The sequence below is a fragment of the Maniola jurtina genome, chromosome 12 (genome assembly GCF_905333055.1).
Source record: "Maniola jurtina chromosome 12, ilManJurt1.1, whole genome shotgun sequence".
NCBI classification, from domain to species: Eukaryota; Metazoa; Arthropoda; class Insecta; order Lepidoptera; family Nymphalidae; genus Maniola; species Maniola jurtina.
Window position 1 is genome coordinate 11,619,168 of NC_060040.1, and position 19,890 is coordinate 11,639,057.

The 19,890-nt window shown below is 33.6% G+C and overlaps 1 protein-coding gene across 3 annotated transcripts in view; it reads left to right on the top strand.

Moving 5' to 3' along the window:
• The first annotated feature begins 2,616 nt into the window (after positions 1–2,616).
• LOC123870031 (diuretic hormone class 2) overlaps positions 2,617–19,890 on the top strand; it is a 59,293-nt gene continuing 42,019 nt past the window's right edge. For all 3 annotated transcript variants that reach the window (XM_045913190.1, XM_045913191.1, XM_045913192.1), the window contains exon 1: positions 2,617–2,655. The gene's annotated coding sequence lies outside the window, so the exon portion shown is untranslated. The remainder of the gene's footprint in view (positions 2,656–19,890) is intronic.

Consider the following 19,890-nt stretch of genomic DNA (forward strand, 5'->3'; position numbering starts at 1 on the left):
GCCGGTCGCTCGAATAGGCGGCCCAAACATTCATAAAATTAATCCCTACGCAAAATGCGTGAGTGTTTTGATGGCCAACAGAGAATCGCATAGCAAGTTTTTGTTTTAGGTCTTGTCACTTCGACAAACTGGTGCGAGAGTTATCGCTGCCAGTGTGCATACAGTAATAATACAAGTGTAAATTAAAAATTTTCAACACCCCCGACAAATCATTTTCAAATAAATAATTATGTATATCTAGGCAACGTCCATCTTGACAGCTTGACATTTGTCAATTGACACTTGAATATTATGAACCTAAGGGTTATCTAACCTTCTTTTCTACAAGAAAACTAGAAAATAGCTGATAACTTTTAAACGGCTGAACCAATTTTTTTGGATTATAGCTAAGAACACTCTCGATCAAGCCACCTTTCAAACAAAAAAAAGTAAATTAAAATCGGTTTATTCGTTTAGGCGCTACGATGCCACAGACAGATACACAGATACACAGATACATACACACGTCAAACTTATAACACCCCTCTTTTTGGGTCGGGGGTTAAAAATCAACTATTATAGCATATAGAATATTTTTATCGCGTTCCATCAATTGTGCATTTCTCCAGCGAAAAAATAGTCGCTAGTTAGTTGCTTCATCGTCGGCGGTGGGACTAGTGCCTTATATTGGAAAAAGAAATATCTTGAATCATAGTTCAAGACGAGAAAGAGGTGAGACGTGGGTCAGACCCTCTGGTCCGATAAATTTTACAACCCTAGTAGGTACTAAAGTTTGACAACCGCTACAATTGCTATCGTCCTCCCCTTGGTCCAACTACAGACTCTGGGATTATGGCTGAGACTATGGCTCTTCCGTCTTTTAAAATTATTCAAATTATAATGATAATAATCACAAAATTCAAAAGTATCTCACTATATAGTAAGTATGCATAAAGAAACCTTAACGAAGAAGCACTTTACTTACTAGCGATAACTCAAAATTTAAAAAACCCCCGACACAAAAACCTCTATAAGAAAACTAGAAAAGAGCCGATAATTTTCGAACGGCTGAATCGATTTTTTTCGATTATGGCTAAGAACACTCGATCAAGCCACCTTTCAAACAAAAAAACTTAATTAAAATCGGTTCATTCGTTTAGGAGCTGCGATGCCACAGACAGATACATAGATACACACGTCAAACTTATAACACCCCTCTTTTTGGGTCGGGGCTCAAAAACAGTTGAATAAAATCAATCCAGAACTTTTGAAATATTGTCTTTCAAATACGCAGACCCAGCGGTTTTCTTCATAGTTAGATTGAGAAATTTCGATATTATTGTTAAAAAAATCTGTGATCTATTTACACGATAGCTACAATGAAAGGGATAGAGTTTGCATAACACTTTTAGCCACAGAATTGAGAACAGGTATAGAAGTGGTAAAGGAGCATGAAATTGTCACCGTGCAGAAGTGTAGTGTCGCAAATCAGCATACAGTTATCATCACCATCATGATCAACCCATCACAGGCCCACTACTGAGAACATTTTTGGCAACTATCAGGCTTGCATGTTACCTACTCTACCTCACGATGATTTCCTTCACCGTTAAAGCAAGTGATATATTTTATTGTTTAAAACGCACACAATTCCGAAAAGCTATAGAGGCTTTTATCATACCAGTATACTTATACCATTTCTATTACCATATTTCGAATTCTCTACTTACAGGATTATACACTAAAAGAAGCCTTTGCTTACAGGATTGCAGTAAAACATAGCAGCGATTTTCTTTTGATTTGTGTATCGACTCAGAAATATGAGTATAATGGATTGAAACCGATACCTTTATTTTCTCCTTTATTTATTGTGACATTATAAAGAGTTGCAAAATAAAGCGGTTTTCCTTTGAATTACAGATCCTACTTTCTATTCATAATAATTATTATAAATGCGTGTGTTTGTTTATTGGTTTGTTCTTCAATCACACCGCAACGGAGCAATGAATCGGCATTATTTTTTTCACAGATATAATTATGTAGTTATACCCCTGGCAAGAGACATGAGCCACTTTTTATCCAAGGAAATCAAAAAGTTAACATGAGATTTGTAAAATTGTGTAACATTTGGTGTAAAGAAAGTAGAAACGCAATTTTCTTTGGGTATTTTATAAAGGACTTCACTTTTAACCCCCGACCCAAAAAGAGGGGTGTTATAAGTTTGACGTGTGTATCTGTGGCATCGTAGCTCCTAAACTAATGAACCGATTTTAATTTAGTTTTTTTTTGTTTGAAAGATGGCTTGATCGAGAGTGTTCTTAGCTATAATCCAAGAAAATCGGTTTAGCCGTTCGAAAGTTATCAGCTCTTTTCTAGTTACTGTAACCTTTACTTGTCGGGGGTGTTATAAATTTTTAATTTACACTTGTAAAACAATTACTTACATATAAACGAAATGTTAGACAATTAACTTTAAGATATTATGTAGTGTACCTATACACAAAATTAGTCCGTCTTTTAATTTTGTTTCGTAGATTGCAATGCAAACTGTGTTAGCACTTGAACGCGGTGGGCGGGCGGAATTTCGGTATATAAGCCTCGCGTGGGGCGGGCGGCGGCACAACACTTGTTGCCGTGTCTAAGCCTGGTCGCCGGAGCTACATCAACAGCCTCAAGGTAAGTAAACTTTTTTTTAAGGAAATCGAAACATTGACGGAAAAATTGACACAATAAAAAACTGTTCTTGCAATATTTTTTTCAATAACTTTTTATAAAATCAACAACTTCAAAAACTTTTGTGTATTACAAAACTATTAAAATTCCTAAACTTTATTTAATTGCGTAAATTTATAAATTTTTTCAGTAAATAACATGTTTAAATATTATATCACTTCTCGTTAAAATATTCTTTCGAAATTCGTTCGAGATATTGACTTAAAAACCATTCTTAATCTTTCAGAGTGTAAAAGAGAATTAAACTGTTTATTATTAAGTAAAACCACATATAAATGTTTAAGTAATAATACTTTTCGTCATAACATTGTTTCATAATTTGTTCGTGTGACTTTTAAAACTTTTTAATCTTTCAGAATGTTTATTATTAAACTGTACATATATTGTATAAGCATAAAACTTTAAAATATATTTTCATTCAAACAAAGTTTCCGACGGACGCGAACAGTGCAAAAGTTTAAAGTAGCTTAGTACTTAAAACAATAAATAACGCAAGTGAATAAAGTGCATAAAATACTGTGTTTAATACTATTCGTACAGTTGTGCGGAACTTTTAAACGGCCAAGCGCAGGTAGACAAAACTTTTATAAGTTATAGTTAAATCAATTAGTTTTTCTTCTAATAAGAATCGACGAATTCGACGACCCGCCTGGCGCAGTGGTGAGCGCTGTGGTCTTACAAGTGGTTCGATTCCCGGCAGGGGCAATTTTCTAATTTATGGTTTCTAAATTGTCTCTGGTCTGGTCTGGTGGGAGGCTCCGGCCGTGGCTAGTTACTACCCTACAGGCAAAGCCGTGCCGTCAAGCGATTTAGTGTTGCCGTTTAGAAACCAATAAGGGGTATGTTATGGGTTTAATAAAAACTTCCATACCCTTTACAAGTTAGCCCGCTTCCATCTTATACTGCGTCATCACTTACCACCAGGTGAGATTGTCAATGAATAACTTAAAGAATAAAGAAAAAATCAAGTTGCCATTTTTTCTAATGAGTATCGAGACGTCTTTATGGCGACCATAAGACTTAACGAACTTGAGTAAGTTCATCTTGTCGTTGGAAAACCATAAAAAGTTTTGTAGTTTCGCACTTAGAGCGCAAATACTAAGTACAATAATTGTGTAAAGCTAATGCTTACTTTAAAGTAACTTTATTAATACAAACTTAGGGTTAAGCGCCATGAAAGCAGACATTTTTAATTTAAATTGATGAAATAAGCAGAATTATTAACAAGATAATATATTATTAATTGATTCGACGAAAAAAGTACGTAATTCTAAGGAGTACCTAAATAAAATATTTCTTCTCAATTTCTGCCCTAAACTGAATAAGTAGTACAGATAATATAATAATATCACACAGATCTAATTTTATCAAAACACATAATATTACTTAGCATTAGATATAACTATTATAGTTTTACATAATATGTATTCTTATATCCTTCAAAATAATTAATATAATATTTAGATGATCTTTTGAACTTCAAAAGTGCCGTGACGCTTTCTTGGATAAATCATTTTTGATTTTGATTTTATGATTTCATAATGAGACCTTTTCCAGTCACCCCACTTGTTACATTTCAATTTCATTCAAATTAATATCTCTTACCTATTAAATTTTGCGGCGAAAGGTAAGCACTACGAATCACGGAATTAAAAACTTTTGGATTTAATTTCTTAATTAATAGCATAAATTATAAATTACCTATGGTTCACTTATATTTTTAATGTTTTAATACAAATGATTAGCACAAAATACGGACTTTGTACTTCTACTAAACATTTTCAATCTTCGAACTTTCCAAAAGGGCTTTCGTAAGTTTATATTTTGTTCCTTTTTATATTTTTTGCTATGTTTTTTTCAACAAATACTGTTCTTGACCTTAAGAATAACTCAAAAGTATTTCTCAAAAATTGTTTCAAGCAAGATTTCTGTGAGGATAATTTAAAAATATTTTTTTCATCACGGCGCGGCGCCTTATTATCTTGTTAGGGACGCAATCTTAAATTTTATATCTATTTTTTAAGCACCAAACGGTAAATCGTCATCATCTTTCAATCACCAACTCACTACTCAGCATGGGTCTCCTCTCAGCAAGAGAAGAGCTTGGCAAATATAGTCTACCACTCTGGTCAAAGGCAGATTGGCGGACCTCACACACCTTTGAGAATATTGTGGAGAACATTCAGGCATTGAGGTTTCATCACGATATTTTTCTTCAGGCTAACATCGCTTTTTCACAGTAGGTAGGTACTCATTACTTATAAAAAACTCTGCGCTTAGATCTATTTCTTGTCCTCATAGAAAATAATAAATAGGTGAGAACAAATCTGATTATATTGGGTACTAGGTAGCTACTTTACATAACCCTTTTGAATGTACGAAAGTATAATGTAAAATACAAAACACAGCTCCAATTTAAGTAAACATAAACTTGCATATCTAGTTATTTTTTTACTTAAAAGCTGTTAAATATACTGAGATTATTTAAAAAGGACATCAGTTTATTTCTATTAGAATAATTTGAGTTTAATTTTTAGCACGAGGGTGGTAAAATCTCGGTATGACCGCAACCCCAAAGGGGGTTATTATCATATTACGTTATAGCGGCAGTAACCATAAAATTACGACATTATAATTCGAGCCTCGGGGCGTTTAATCGTGATGTCAGGATATCTTTTTTTCTTGTCTCATGCTAGGGATAAATCTAGCGGAAAATGTCGAAAATTTCGACTTTTTCTTCGATAATTTTTCCGCGAAAATAATAAAAGGAAAAACTGACTGACTGACTTATCTCTTATATCGACTATTCTCGCAACTCCATTTGCGTAAATTTCAGTTTTCTAAAAATCCCGGACACGTCTCCGGGAAGCAATATATTTCTATACCAAATCAATGATGACTTAACTTTCTCGGTTTGGATTCAGGTTTTTGAATACTTTTCGATATTACGAGACAAAATGTAGATAGCCTATGTCCTTCCCCGAAATGCATGCTATCTCTGTACCTTTCGTCAAAATCGGTTAAACGAATGGGCCGTGAAATGCTAACAGACAAACACACTTTCGCATTTATAACATTAATATGCTCATATTAATATTATAACAAGTGTAAATTAAAAATTTATAACACCCCCGAGAAGTGAAGGTTACAGTAACTAGAAAAGAGCTGATAACTTTCAAACGGCTGAACCGATTTTCTTGGATTATAGCTTAACTCTCTCTATCAAACCACCATTCAAACAAAAAAAAAACTAAATTAAAATCGGTTCATTAGTTTAGGAGCTATGCCACAGACAGATACACAGATACACACGTCAAACTTATAACACCCCTCTTTTTGGGTCGGGGGTTAAATACATTGCACTGGGGTAAGCGTTTTCCGCGCACAATTTTCCCCTAGATTGGATCTAAACTGGTATGTTAAATACATCACCACCCATCTCCGTTTTGGTCGATCCAGACAGAAACGTCATCATTAAAGCGGAGATGGAAAGGAGACATGTTGAGAGATAAATGATATGATAAAACTATTAAATATCCTATTAATAAGTAATCTAATATGTAATCTTAACATCTCAATCTCAAATAATTCCAAAATGTAATAATTTATGTGTGTGAAATTCAAAAATCTCATTACTATATGTATTGAAAAGACAGTTTCAAATCATTTCCGCTTCATACATTTGCAGTTCTAAAGTTTTAATAATATCGTATAGTGTGAGTTATATTAGTAAGCAATAATAATTATTTCCTGTTAATCTCGTAGTATCCTTCCAAAGAACCTAAAATATTTCGCTAGGCGTAGAAATAGTTCGACCTAAGCTGAAACTGAAACTAAAATGCAATACTGTTGATGGTGGATCTTTAGTTTCCAATTATGTAAGTAGAAATCTTCGCTCATTTACAACTCTTTGATCAAAACTTTCAAATATTTAATAGCATTTAAAATATGTAATCTATCGCACAACGAAGTTCTTCAACCTTTAGTCTGTAAAGATGAAGTTTCCATTTTCGCATAGACAAAACGACTGCAAAGTTTTAATAATTGTAGACAATATTAGTAAAGTATAAACTAACTCCAACAAATAACCTCAATCATTTTCTACAGTCCGCCCAGCTTAGACCAAAAAACTCGTCATAAAATCACTGTAATGGATTGATACCCGAAACTGTAAATCATGCCTTATTAAAAAATTAAAAACATGGCTGCCTGGCCACAATAATTATTTATTTTTTCAAAGAATTTATAGCCAGCGTCACTTGGTATGATTTAAAGATTCTAACAATACCCCATACATCCAAATCTATTCTGGCACTTTGAAACTAGCTGAGTGGCTGTATATAAAGAAACTCACATATTACGAATATATGAACCATGAAAACATTAGAGAAAATTCAGGAATTCAGGAATTTTTTTTTCTCTCTCGTCTGGCTTAGCCAATGTCAAGTTTATAGTTATTTGTAACAAGTTAGTTAAACTATACAAGTATGGACCCCGTCTGTGCCGGCGCTCGCCGACATACGCACGGCACCCCCTTAGAGCGTTTTCCAGTCAGTTTTAACAAAAAAAAAACACTCTCAAAAAGGCAGAGCACGCCCGCCAACTAACACCAACACAGACGAAGTCCCTATAAGTACTTATAAGTATTATAAAGAGGTAAAGTTTGTAAATTTGCAGGAAGTTATCTGTGGAACTACTGAACTATTTTGAAAATAAAATTTCACAGTAGAAGGCTACATTATTCCTGAGTGGCACACGTAGACCATATTTAATTTAGTTTATCCCTAAAGTTTCTGACTGAAATCCCAATATACACGTAAATATCTCAATATACCTAAATAATATCATAAATGGTTGAGTGTGATAACTTGAGATTTTGCATATACGCTGTATCTTTAACGTAGTCTCCCACTAAGTAAGGATTTTGAGAAATTCCGCACAAGTAAAGCTGGAGTGGATTAGTCGCATTGCAATATTACTTCAGCGAGCTTCGTAATATCCGGCCTTTTAAGGGAACCTCTGTGCAAAATTTTAACTTTCTAGGTCTTAGGTTTAGGCTGCTAGAGTCAGTAAAAGGACACCAACCCTAACGCGCTCCTTAGAGCTTTCCACATATTATCGTACAAGCTGATGCCAGCGACTTCGTCCGCGTGGATTTAGGTTTTTCAAAATCCCGTGGGAACGGACAGTTTTTGTATTGAAAACCTACCAAAATTCAAAATTTACACTCAGATAACACTTATTTTACGTTGGTGAAATCGGTCCTCAAACAGATACACTTAAAAGTTTCATAAGTTCAGTCCTACGTAAAGTTTGTACGTAAATTTTTGAGGCCGTGTATCTTTAAAATGATACATTTTACAGTCATCTGGAATATAAAATAATGCATTATTTTTATTATCACATAGGTATATTATTTTTAGCATAGTTGTGTATTTTTTCTAACTAGCAATAACACATCGGAAGTGGCAAAATTATGAGTATATTCATTAGCAAATAAAGTGTTGGTTCTTTGACATACACGTACATAAATAAGGATCTAATCAATCAAACTACTATCAATAGAAACCGCCATTCATTATACAGAATGAACTCCAGCAGTAAGGGTGTGTAAACAAAAACATACCTAATACGGTCGAGTGAACTCGCTTCCTAATTTTTACCATAAGTATGGATGGTTTATGAACACGCATATTGGTGTGGAATTTTGTACAAATGTTCCGGGAACTAATTTCTATGCCTGTGGTTTTCCAGATTTCCGTTAAAATATTCGGTTTCAAAGTTACGCGTTCTTAAAAATTCACATACCTACAAATCTTTGAGCCCCTGTAATTTTAAAACTACACATTTTTAGAAAAATCTAAAACACCACAGGCACAGATATTTGTTTCTAGAATATGTTTGCAAAATTTCATGGACTTTGGTTGTTTAATATTCAAATGAAATTGGGGCTACGATTGTATAGAGTAAGTGACGGAGAGAGTCCTGTTAAAACTACGTCGCTTGGTAAATTAAACGATATAAAAAAACTGAATAAAATTTTTATACAACGAAATCATTCGATATTTTAATTTGCATTTGCAGTGTTAATTCAATTTAAAGTTTCCGTTTATTTAAAGTTCTGCAGGTGACATAGCTATAACACCAATTAAAAGTTATCTCACTGTTTCATTTGAGAAAACAATTACCTGAGCAGTATTTAGTTTCGAGTATTAATTATTATTTTATTGTCAAGGCTTCGATATGAGGTTTTTTCCGAGAATCAGGTTATGTATTGTGAAATCACACTATCACACTAATATTATAAAGGCGAAAGTTTGTATGTATGTGTGTGTGTGTGTGTGTGTATGTTTGTTACTCCTTCACGCAAAAACCACTGGACGGATTTGGCTGAAATTCAGAATGGAGATAGATAATATCCTGGATTAGCACATAGGCTATCCCGGAAAATCAAAGAGTTCCCACGGGATTTCGAAAAACCTAAATCCACGCGGACGAAGTCGCGGGGGTCAGCTAGTTTTGAATAAAATCCTTTCAGTATACATTTTGAGTGAATAAAAAAAAATCCTTTCAAGTAAATAAATGCGATGGGCTTGCTTAGCCTAATAATTTTAAAGTATATATATAGACTTTGGTAGATATTTTTGAGTGCATGTCTCTCTTCTTCCTAAATGGGATTCACTAGAATGAATGAGATATACTAACATATTATATGTTTAGGGATCAAACGTTTTATCGCTTGTCTGATGTCTCTTCTCTATTATTGCCAACAGTAATGTTGCGGGTACATTAAGGTTTAAGTCAATGCCCCACAACGCCATAATGATCGCGATAATCAATGTGGTGGCCGCACTTGAACGGTCAACCTCTTATGCCAATCGAATTGGGGTTAAAATCGTCTAACGCCAAACGGCATTGTGAATGCCGTTGTACGTTGATCGTGGATACATCTACGTTTAACGGGAAACGCCGTTGAAAATCGCATTGCTGGCCGTTAATGTGGCCGGGACATAATAACTACGATATAAAAATTTACTCAAAGATATTCTAAGCTTTAAAAAAGTTAGCGTTTTAGGGTTAACAATGTCAAAAAAAGTTCACAAGGACCGAAAAATGTAACAAAATGTTTCGCTGTACTCGGAATATGCTTACCCACAGTCATAAACATTAATGGCATTGCTCGGTTAATTCCCTTACATGCCCGTTACACTACAGCAGCTTTGGCTTTACCAATTTCATATAATATGTATTCTGCTCTGAGGACTTTATTTTTTTGTTAGTACTTATATGTACGCTTTCGTAAAAATCTCTAGTGAGTAAGCTAGGCATTAATATGTTGGAACTTTAAAAAGTCGCCAATGTACGCAAGTACTTACTTGGGGTACGTACATTCGCTATTTTTTAAAGTTCATTTCAAAGGAAAAGTCAGAAAGTAAAATATTTGCAACTTTAGTTAAGTTTGAACACGTACGAGTAGACTGCTGTTTAAACCTTAAGCTTAACACCTACGAGGCTTAAACCTTTACCTAGATGGACCGCTAATTTACGTAATAAAGACATAGTCACACTAATATTATAAAAGCGAAAGTTTGTGTGTATGTGTTTGTTACTCCTTCACACAAAAACCACTGGACGGATTTGGCTGAAATTTGGAATGGAGATAGGTAATATCCTGGATTAGCACATAGGCTACTTTTTACCCCGGAAAACCAAAGAGTTCCCACGGGATTTCGAAAAACCTAAATCCACGCGGACGAAGTCGTGGGCGTCAGCTTTTATCTACAGCCGTGTAGAAAAGCGCTAGTCATGAATAAATAAAAACAGTTAATTAAACTATTTTTTATTTATTTTCTCTCTCATTTATTTGTTACCTTATTATTACCATATTTAAAAAAAATGTTTACATAAATAAAATAACAGAAATAACAAACAATAAAATTACAGAAACAACAAAAAAAAACTAATTGTTTTTAAACTAATTAACTAATGTTCAAGTATAATTAAGTTTCGTAAAAGCTCACAAATCTTACGCCGTTACTCTTATGTCTTGTAAACCTGTCTCACGGGGATAAAATAATCTTCAACGATATTACTTCTCTCTTATTTTAGTCCCTTGTTATTACAATGAGACTCGAGAAGGTAGCTAAGTTGTACTTAACTTGCTATCCATATAATAGCTGGCTATGACGCCCTATCTCATATCTTGAACTATGAGAGCAATGTTTTTATAGGTTTGAAAGGATCTTTTTGAATGAAAATGCCTGTGTACACAAAAGCTTAGCTGAAAATTATGACAGCTAAATAGATTTTGAAAATCTTTAGTGAAATAAATTTTAATTTAGTAAAGTTGAATTATGAAAGATTTTTCTGAAATGGCAATGGGCAGGGCACATAGTGGTGTCTGTACAATGGAAATATATATAAAAAAAGTAGCAGGGGTTGTTATTATATCGATGCCGAACCCGAAATTGTAATTAATTTTTTTTTGTCTGTTTGTCTGTTTGTCTGTGTGTTTGTGCACGCTAATATCAGAAACGGCTTATTCGATTTAGATACGGTTTTCACTAATATATTGTAGTAAGCTTCACTTAACATTTAGTGTTTATTTCATGTCAATCGGTTCATAAATAAAAAAGTTATGTCAATTTAAAGAATCACGCTGCCCGAAAAGTCACTATTCCACGCGAACGAAGTCGCGGGCACAGCTAGTAATTGATATGTACGATTGGGTATCATAATATGAGTAGGTACCTACATATTTCTTATCATAGCAGTAGCAAGATTTATGACAATGAATAATGCAAGTAAGTGACTGCGTAGAGTACGACGCAATTTATTATATTTACCAAATTATAAACGAACTTGAGCATAAATTGACTATTAAGACAAAGTTGTAAATGTTTGCTTGAATTATTCATAGACTATATTCGTGGGGACACAACGACTTAACTCAGAATATATTTAATACTTTTAAGTTGTACAACTGCGTATGAGAGCAGTGTTCTGTCACTGCATGAATTTTCAGGACCGCATTTTTACCATATCTTTCAAGAAATCTTTAAAACATGTTAATAAATGTACTTATTGTACTTCATCCTTAGATAGAATCCTCCTAAATTAAGAATTTCAACCCATTGTTGTCCCACTACTGAGCACGGTACTACTCTCAGAATGAGAAGGGGTTAGTTCGTCTGGCCAAATCCGGATTGACATACTCGTAGGTAGGTAATATACTACGTTTTATAGTACGATTAGCTATTACTTTTTATCATTTTATAAGGTCTCTATTCTAACACCGTGGAACTCCAACGTCTATGGGTTTTTAGAACTATGTGCCCACTGTCCTGCCCATTGCCACTTCGGTTTCGCAACCCGTTTAGCTTTATCGGTTACTCCGGTTCCCCTACGGATCTCCTCATTTCTGATTTGATCCCTCCAGAGACAACCTGCATACAAAATCCTTGACCCAGCAGATTTATATGTTATTGATTGTTATAAATTTTTAATTACTTGTAGTATAAAATATGCTAATAACAGCTGCTTACTAGGTATAGTTATCAATAAAAAAATACGCGGACGATGTCGCGGGAAAAAGTTAGTGTTCTATATTTATGGGGAAAAGAACAGTGCCCCTAGGGAATAAATATTACAAGCTTAGCCAAATTGGATTTATTGTATGTATTAGCATGGATAAAATCCCATCGAATTGTTCCATTAGTTAAATTTGTTTTTACACTACATTTTATATCACATGGTACCAGAAAAGCTGTAATGTTTCGTAGCTGCAATAAATATAAAGTGTTTCACATTTAAAATGCTCACACACGTTCAGCTTTTAAGCGTAGTTCAAGTATCTACTTAAATATTATGCGTATACCAGTATCAGTACCTACTTCCAATTTACAAAAAGCATTCCATTTGAGATATTAGGTAGATAAATAAAATTGAGAGATGAAAGAAGATAAAGGGCCAGCGCTCACAGACGGAATGGAGAAGAGCCGAGGCTTTATAATATACTAGAGGATGCCCGCGGCTTCGCACGCGTGGATTTCGGTAAATCCCGTGGGAACTCTTTGATTTTCCGGGATAAAATGTAGCCTATGTCCTTCCCCGGGATGTATCCTAAGTCTGTACCAAATTTCATTAAAATCGGTTCAGTGGTTGGGCCGTGAAAACGTAGCAGACAGACAGACAGACAGACACACTTTCGCATTTATAATATTAGTATGGATTTGTACTGACATAATTTTTATTGAGAGATACTAAGTTTACATTTATTTTTATAAAAAAGAATTAAAAAGAATTAAATTAAATTAAACCTAAAACCTCAACAAGACCACCGCAGTAACACATTGTTGACCCTAGATGCTGGCAGTACTACCCCTTTGGATGAAAAAGCTAATTTTTTCCAGGCCCCACGGTCCCAAGGTCTCCACGCCAAAAGGCACAAAAATTTTCTTGTAATCTGCAAGTTAATCTATTTTAATGATTATTTAGTACCATATAATTTTTAAAATTTAAAACATGATTGCTTAATACATTCTTAAAACATTACAGACGAACGATTCATATTTTATTTTCATAAACAAAAGCCTAAAAAACGTGAACGAAGTTAAGACGAAGTCATCGACACCTTATCAAAATCTAAAATGTATTTTTGAAATACAAAACATAAAATAATGCAGGTTGTTATTGGGTAGATTCCAAAAATGTGCATGTTTTTTTATTTGAAAATATATAATCCGTAGTGATACTTTTAAAAATAGATGTTGTAGGTTTCAGTTTTTTTACTTTATCTTCTTGGCTATATTTATGACGCTCAGAGCAAAACGTCGCTACCGGTTTTACTCCGCATTGGCAAAGAAAATGTATGTGAACATTTTTCAATCTCCTTCCATAAAGGAAAAAGGAGAATAGATTTTCACTACATGTCATTTACAATAGAAGTTCATTCCACTCTCATGGGAACTGCGATCCAATCCCGTTTTGAATATTCACAAAATATAGATCATTTTTGGGGTTCCGTACACAAAAGTTAAAACGGTGCTAAAACTATAAATATTACTCTGCTGTCTGTCTGTCCGTCTGCCCGACCGTGATATACGATCTCTAGCTCGTAGACGGAATGAGTTATAAACTTGAAATTTGGATGTTTGGTGTAAAATGTTGACCCAAAACTAAATATTGAATTAGAAATTCAATTAAATTTCTTTTCAGGGAGGTCCGCATATACATAAAAATAGAACCGGTTTTTTTTCTTACCCTGGAATGTGAGGTTCTATTGTCTTGAGCATATTGAGTAGAATGGTGGAATACAGACATATTTTTTATTTATTTTTATATTCAAAAGTAAATAAAGTTCCATCAAAGTTGTGTTTTTGTTATGAGCTCTATTTCGAAAACTAAACTAAGTAGTTAGAAATATGGAATTTGTATTTTACTCTCATTTATTTATTTTGCACATTTTACCCTATTTTTAAAAAATGTTCAAAAATAACAGCAATAACAAAAACAACATAACAAACAACAAAATAACAAAAACAACAGAAAAAATAACAGAAACACAGAAAGAACAAATAATAAAATAACAACAACAATAAAATCAATAAATAACAGAAACAAAAGAGAAATAAATTGTATATTATTATCGTTTTATTTATTTATCAAAACATCTTTATTGTTTAATACTATGACAAAGAATTAAATACAAGATAAATTTAAAAACAGGCTAAACGAAAATATGATATACAATATTATATTATTTGAACAACAAATACTGAAAATATAATTTAGTTAGTAAAGTGTGAACAAAAACAACGAACATTTTATACTTACTATAATATGGTCCTAATAATTTGGTTCTACCTAAGAACTAAGAAAAAAATTACAAAATTAAATATCTGACAGACGACATATCTAATAAACGTCGTTCGTCGTTACGCTTTGTGTGTGCCCAGGCCTTAAAACTTCTATGGCATCGCATTAGGAGGCTTAGCGGGGCTGATTAAAAAAGTTCGCGTGTAAATTGTGAAATCTGAACATTGTTTAATGGATTATGGTATATCTGAGTAAAATTCTACGAGATTCTCCGCACCGAGTTTTGTACTCAAATCATGGAAAATACAAACTCAAATCAAGCCTTATTTTATTATACTTACCTCTTAAGTATTTTGTTTTTTGTTTTGTGATATGCTATAAATACCTACATACATACTCAAAAACAAATACTTTTAGAAACTAAAAATAAACATTTAAAACGTCTTTTAATTAATTTATATTTTTAATGTTACATTATGTTACATTATTTTACTTGAAAAGATATACGAAGTAATAGTTTAAATTACTTTTATAGGGTCTATAGATAACCACTTAGTAAAAATAATGTGTTTTGCAAAAGAGTGTTTGTTAGATTGCCTTTCCCACACCACAACGGAGCAACGAATCGACGTGATTTTTTGTATGGGGTAGGTATAACAAAAGACCTGGAGAGAGACATTAGGTTACTTTTATCACGGAGAAATCAAAGATTAGGAAACCTAAAATAAGGCGGGTGTTATCTTGTAACTAATAATTACTTACGCTTAAGATAAAAGTAACATTTGTTTGCATAAAAACTCACCAAGAATGCTTATTGGATTAATTTCATACAAACTTCGCGTTAAAATTATTATCTTCAAAAGAATAATGGAAAAACTCTGCTATGTGTATTAAAATTCAACGAGCGCATTCCTTACAAAGAACGAAAGAAAATCAAACAATATTTGTTGTGGTGAAAAAATATATTTTTCTACTTTTTGAGTATTTTCTTTTTTAGTTGAGTGACGATATTTTCTAAGTAATGATTGAAAATGTTACTTGGTTAGTTATAAGGTATTCTGCACTCACAGCTTTTTAAAGGTAAAAAATTAACACGGCAAAAGGTGATATTGAACCCATATCCATTAATACTAATATAAATGCGAAAGTGTGTCTGTCTGTCTGAATGTCTGTTATCTTTTTAAACGTTTGGTATAGAGACAGCTCACATCCCGGGGACGGATTTAGGCTTCCTTTTGTCCTGGAAAATCAAATAGGATAGGTAGGATAATAGGATAGGTATTTCACGGGATTGAAAAAAACCTAAATCCACGCGGATGAAGTCGCGAGCATCATACTTTAGTACAGAGATAGACTGCATTCAGGAAATGGATACCTATAGCCTATAGGCTACTTCTTATCCCGGAAAACCGAAGAGTTCCCACGAGATTTTTACAAACCTTACATCATGAGGATGAATTCGCGGGCACCATCTAGTAGACAAATGTAAATACACGTTAAGAAAGTCTTTCACATTGTGTAAACATAATATAAATTACCTAATTTGACGTTTGGGCTGACGAAATTGCTCTTAAGTAATTTGGAGATGTCTGAACTTCTGAAGTAATGAATGAAAAACACGAGATGTATACAGTTTCATGGTAATAAACCTAAAGCGCGTTATCGTTTCGTGAAATGGATTGGAAGCATGTTGTTCGAATATAAAGGTAAGAAATACTGTACAGTACGTAAGATTCTCCTATCACGTAGGTACCTAACACCCACAAAAACTAACGTTCGTACTATCGTACGTATATAGCAATAGTAAGATAGATACTTCTTCTTCTTCTTCTCTCTGGGCTGGTTTCCGCACTTAAACGTTTCCGTCTGTTGTGCGTGAAGATAGATACGTTTAGGTATCTATCTTACTATTGCTTTCGTACAATTTCATGTCTTACCTAGGACGTATATAGGTATCCTACAGATAAACTCGAGACCTGGCCACTTAAGAGGGCTCTCTCCGTCACTCGTTTCATACAATCGTAGTTCCGATTTCATTTGAATATTAAGCAACGAAAGTCCATGAGATTTTGCAGACATATTCTAGAAACTAATATCTATGTCTGTGGTTTTCCAGATTTCTGTTAAAATATTCGGTTTCAAAGTTATGCGGTCTTAAAAATTTACATACAAATCTTTGAGCCCCTGTAATTTTAAAACTACATATTTTTAGAAAAATCAAAAACACCACAGACACAGATATTAGACTTTCTAGAATATGTCTGTAAAACATGGACTTTGGTTGCTTAATATTCAAATGAAATTGGAACTACGATTGTATGAAACGAGTGACAGAGAGAGCCCTCTTAAGCGATGCTATTTTGTTCGTGATCTGTCATCTATACCTACTATTCTATATCAATGATGCCTGATGATTCAAATCATGAATGAAATGGCATGCCACAATGGGAAGGAAGCTAATATTTGCTAACCATGTTTTCCTTCTATGGAACTGTGGATAGTCCACATAACTTGAGATTCTGTAAACACACTTATTTGTGTTCTAAGGAAAATATTGAGACAAACATCTTTTTTGGAAGAAGTAATTTGACACGATTCCTGAACAGATTTTCTAAGGCCCCGATAAGACAAAAGAAAATATTTTTCTAGGTCTCTAAGATTTTATGTTGTTCCAACATCTTCATGATCAACCCATGGCCTAATACTGAGCACAGGTCTATACTCTTAGAATTAGAAGGGTTTTGGCCACAGTTCGCCAGGCTGGCCAAGTGCAGATTGGCAGAATTCACACACTTTTCAACATAACAGAATGCAGGTTTCCTCACGATGTTTTCCTTCACCATTAAATGAAGTGATTTTCAGTTGTTTAAAACGTACATAACTTCAAAGAGGTGCGTGCCCGGGTTCAGACCCCCGACCTTCGAGTAGGAGGCGGACGTCTAAGCCACTAGGCTATCACGGCTCTTCTATTGTTTGAAAATCAGGAAATCGAAACAGCTATAGTTCTTTCTTGCTAGGTCTTTAATAGATAGATCCAATAGATAGATAATGCTGTCTAGAGCGTAACATGGGCAAAGCATGTGTAGGGAAATATAGGTGACCTATATTATCCAGACTTGAGCTAGTCAGATTACCTTGCGGCTTGGCTTTTAGTCAGAGCCTGGTTCGTCATCGTCATCTCAACAAATAGACGTCTTTTGATCAATTATTATTACAATCGCAACAAGTGTAAATTAAAAATTTATAACACCCCTGACAAGTGAAGGTTACACTAATAACTAGAAAGAGCTGATAACTTTTAAACGGCTGAACCGATTTTCTTGGATTATAGCTAAGAACACTCTCGATCAAGCCACCTTTCAAACAAAAAAAAACTAAATTAAAATCGGTTCATTAGTTAAGGAGCAACGATGCCATAGACAGATACACAGATACACACGTCAATCTTATAATACCCCTCTTTTTGGGTCGGGGGTTAGTAAAATTGTTGTTATTGGCTTTTGTGCTATTCTTGTTGCAACAATGCATTGTAATTTGTAGCCAATAGTGAGCGATCGTCAACCAATCACAGGTGACTGCAATCGTGACATTGTACCTGTCATTTTACCGCAATCGAGCTGCTGGTTATTTATGAATCTTCATTAAGTTCAAACTTGTTCTGCATTAAAGCAGGTACAACTATGCACAGACAAAACCATTTAATATAGTAGTATGTTATACAAACAAGGAATGCCAGTTATTCCTTTGATCCTCACACAAAAGGACGCAGAATGTGACCTCGGTAAAACTATACGAAGACAGTAGGTAACCTCTAACGTCGTATCAAGACCATGATTCATTTTGACACCATCAATATTTGGGGGAACTAGGAATATAACTTTTGAGAAAAGAAAAATAGCAGACATTATGCATAGATTACCCATTGATCATGAAATGTATTGAATGGCTTTATTTTTTTGGTCTAGTGTTTAAAACTTTTAAGTGATATTATTATCGTTTAGAGCTTTTAAACAAACATAAACTCAGCACTTTTAAGTACAAAGAACGTGTAATATAACAAAAGTATAATAATACACATAAACGTACTTAGTATAATAACGACAAAACATTTTATGAATAGTAAGTAACTTATGAAAAATATGAAAATCAGAGCTAAACAAATAAATAGGTTAGGACATTTTATTCTGAGCCTGCAGCTGATATACACTGAAGCAATCTACATAAATACCATTTGTTATAGAGATAGGAACACAGCTGGTTATGAAAATATCGTAAAATACAAGAATTTTCGCAATAATCTCAATGCCCAAAATACAAATTTTGGCGATTTTGCTTTTGTCGGTAGTCTGAAATAGTTACGGTCGACTTAGAAAAAGAAGATATTATAAATTCAAGCTAATAAATTGAAGAAATCCAAAATTATTACTCGTACAATTAAAACTCTTAAATATTAGTTAAGTTAATTAGACTTATTTACGTTGATAAAAATATACTTAGGGCCGATTTTTCAATCGTCGAATGACTTTTGTCTGAGGAATATTGACAAAGCCATTTGACTGTTGATACTTTGAGATTTCGTGCATGAACGATTAAAATTATCAAGAAACGTCTTTTATTTTTTATTGCTAGATATCTAAACAATTAGAAGATTAGGCATATCTTTAAGTAAAATCGAGTACAATTTTAATTTCTAAGTTATAATTTATCAAAATAGTGTATTTAATTACAAAAACTGGAAAGTAAAATAAATGTAGTAGCTAAAATAAAAATCATATCCGCAATTTTATTTCGTCCATAATAATTACATCAAAGGCCTGGGGCTGTATGACTTGACCTATTAAACTTCAAGCCATTTCAACTTTGGTTCAAAAGTTAAAACGGTTATGAACCTGTTAATTTGTTTATAATAAAGTCAAAGACTTAAGGGTTAAAATGGAAATAGCTTATCGCGTTCATAAAAGTGAAGCCAGATTCATACACCATCGACCACACACAAGTGAATTAAATATAAAGCTCCTTCGTGAGCTTCTGGCTCCACGCTATACAAAAACACTCAAGGGATAAGGTAGACAGACAAGTCTGCATGGAGTCGGGGTGCTCAGATTTCGTTCTGGGTCCCATTTGACTCTTTGCGTGTCTAGATAACAAACAAACAGAACAGGGCTTGTATAGGAATATTTATACCTGGAGACATTATTAACACATTTCCTATTGATATTTAAAAAATGTACTGAATGCCTAGTTAAAGTATGGAATAAATAATAGGTATTTTATACATTGCCTGAATGTTTCAGGGGTTCTATAGAATACCTAGGTATTCTATACAATACCAAGTTATACAGATTGGTGATAACATATATA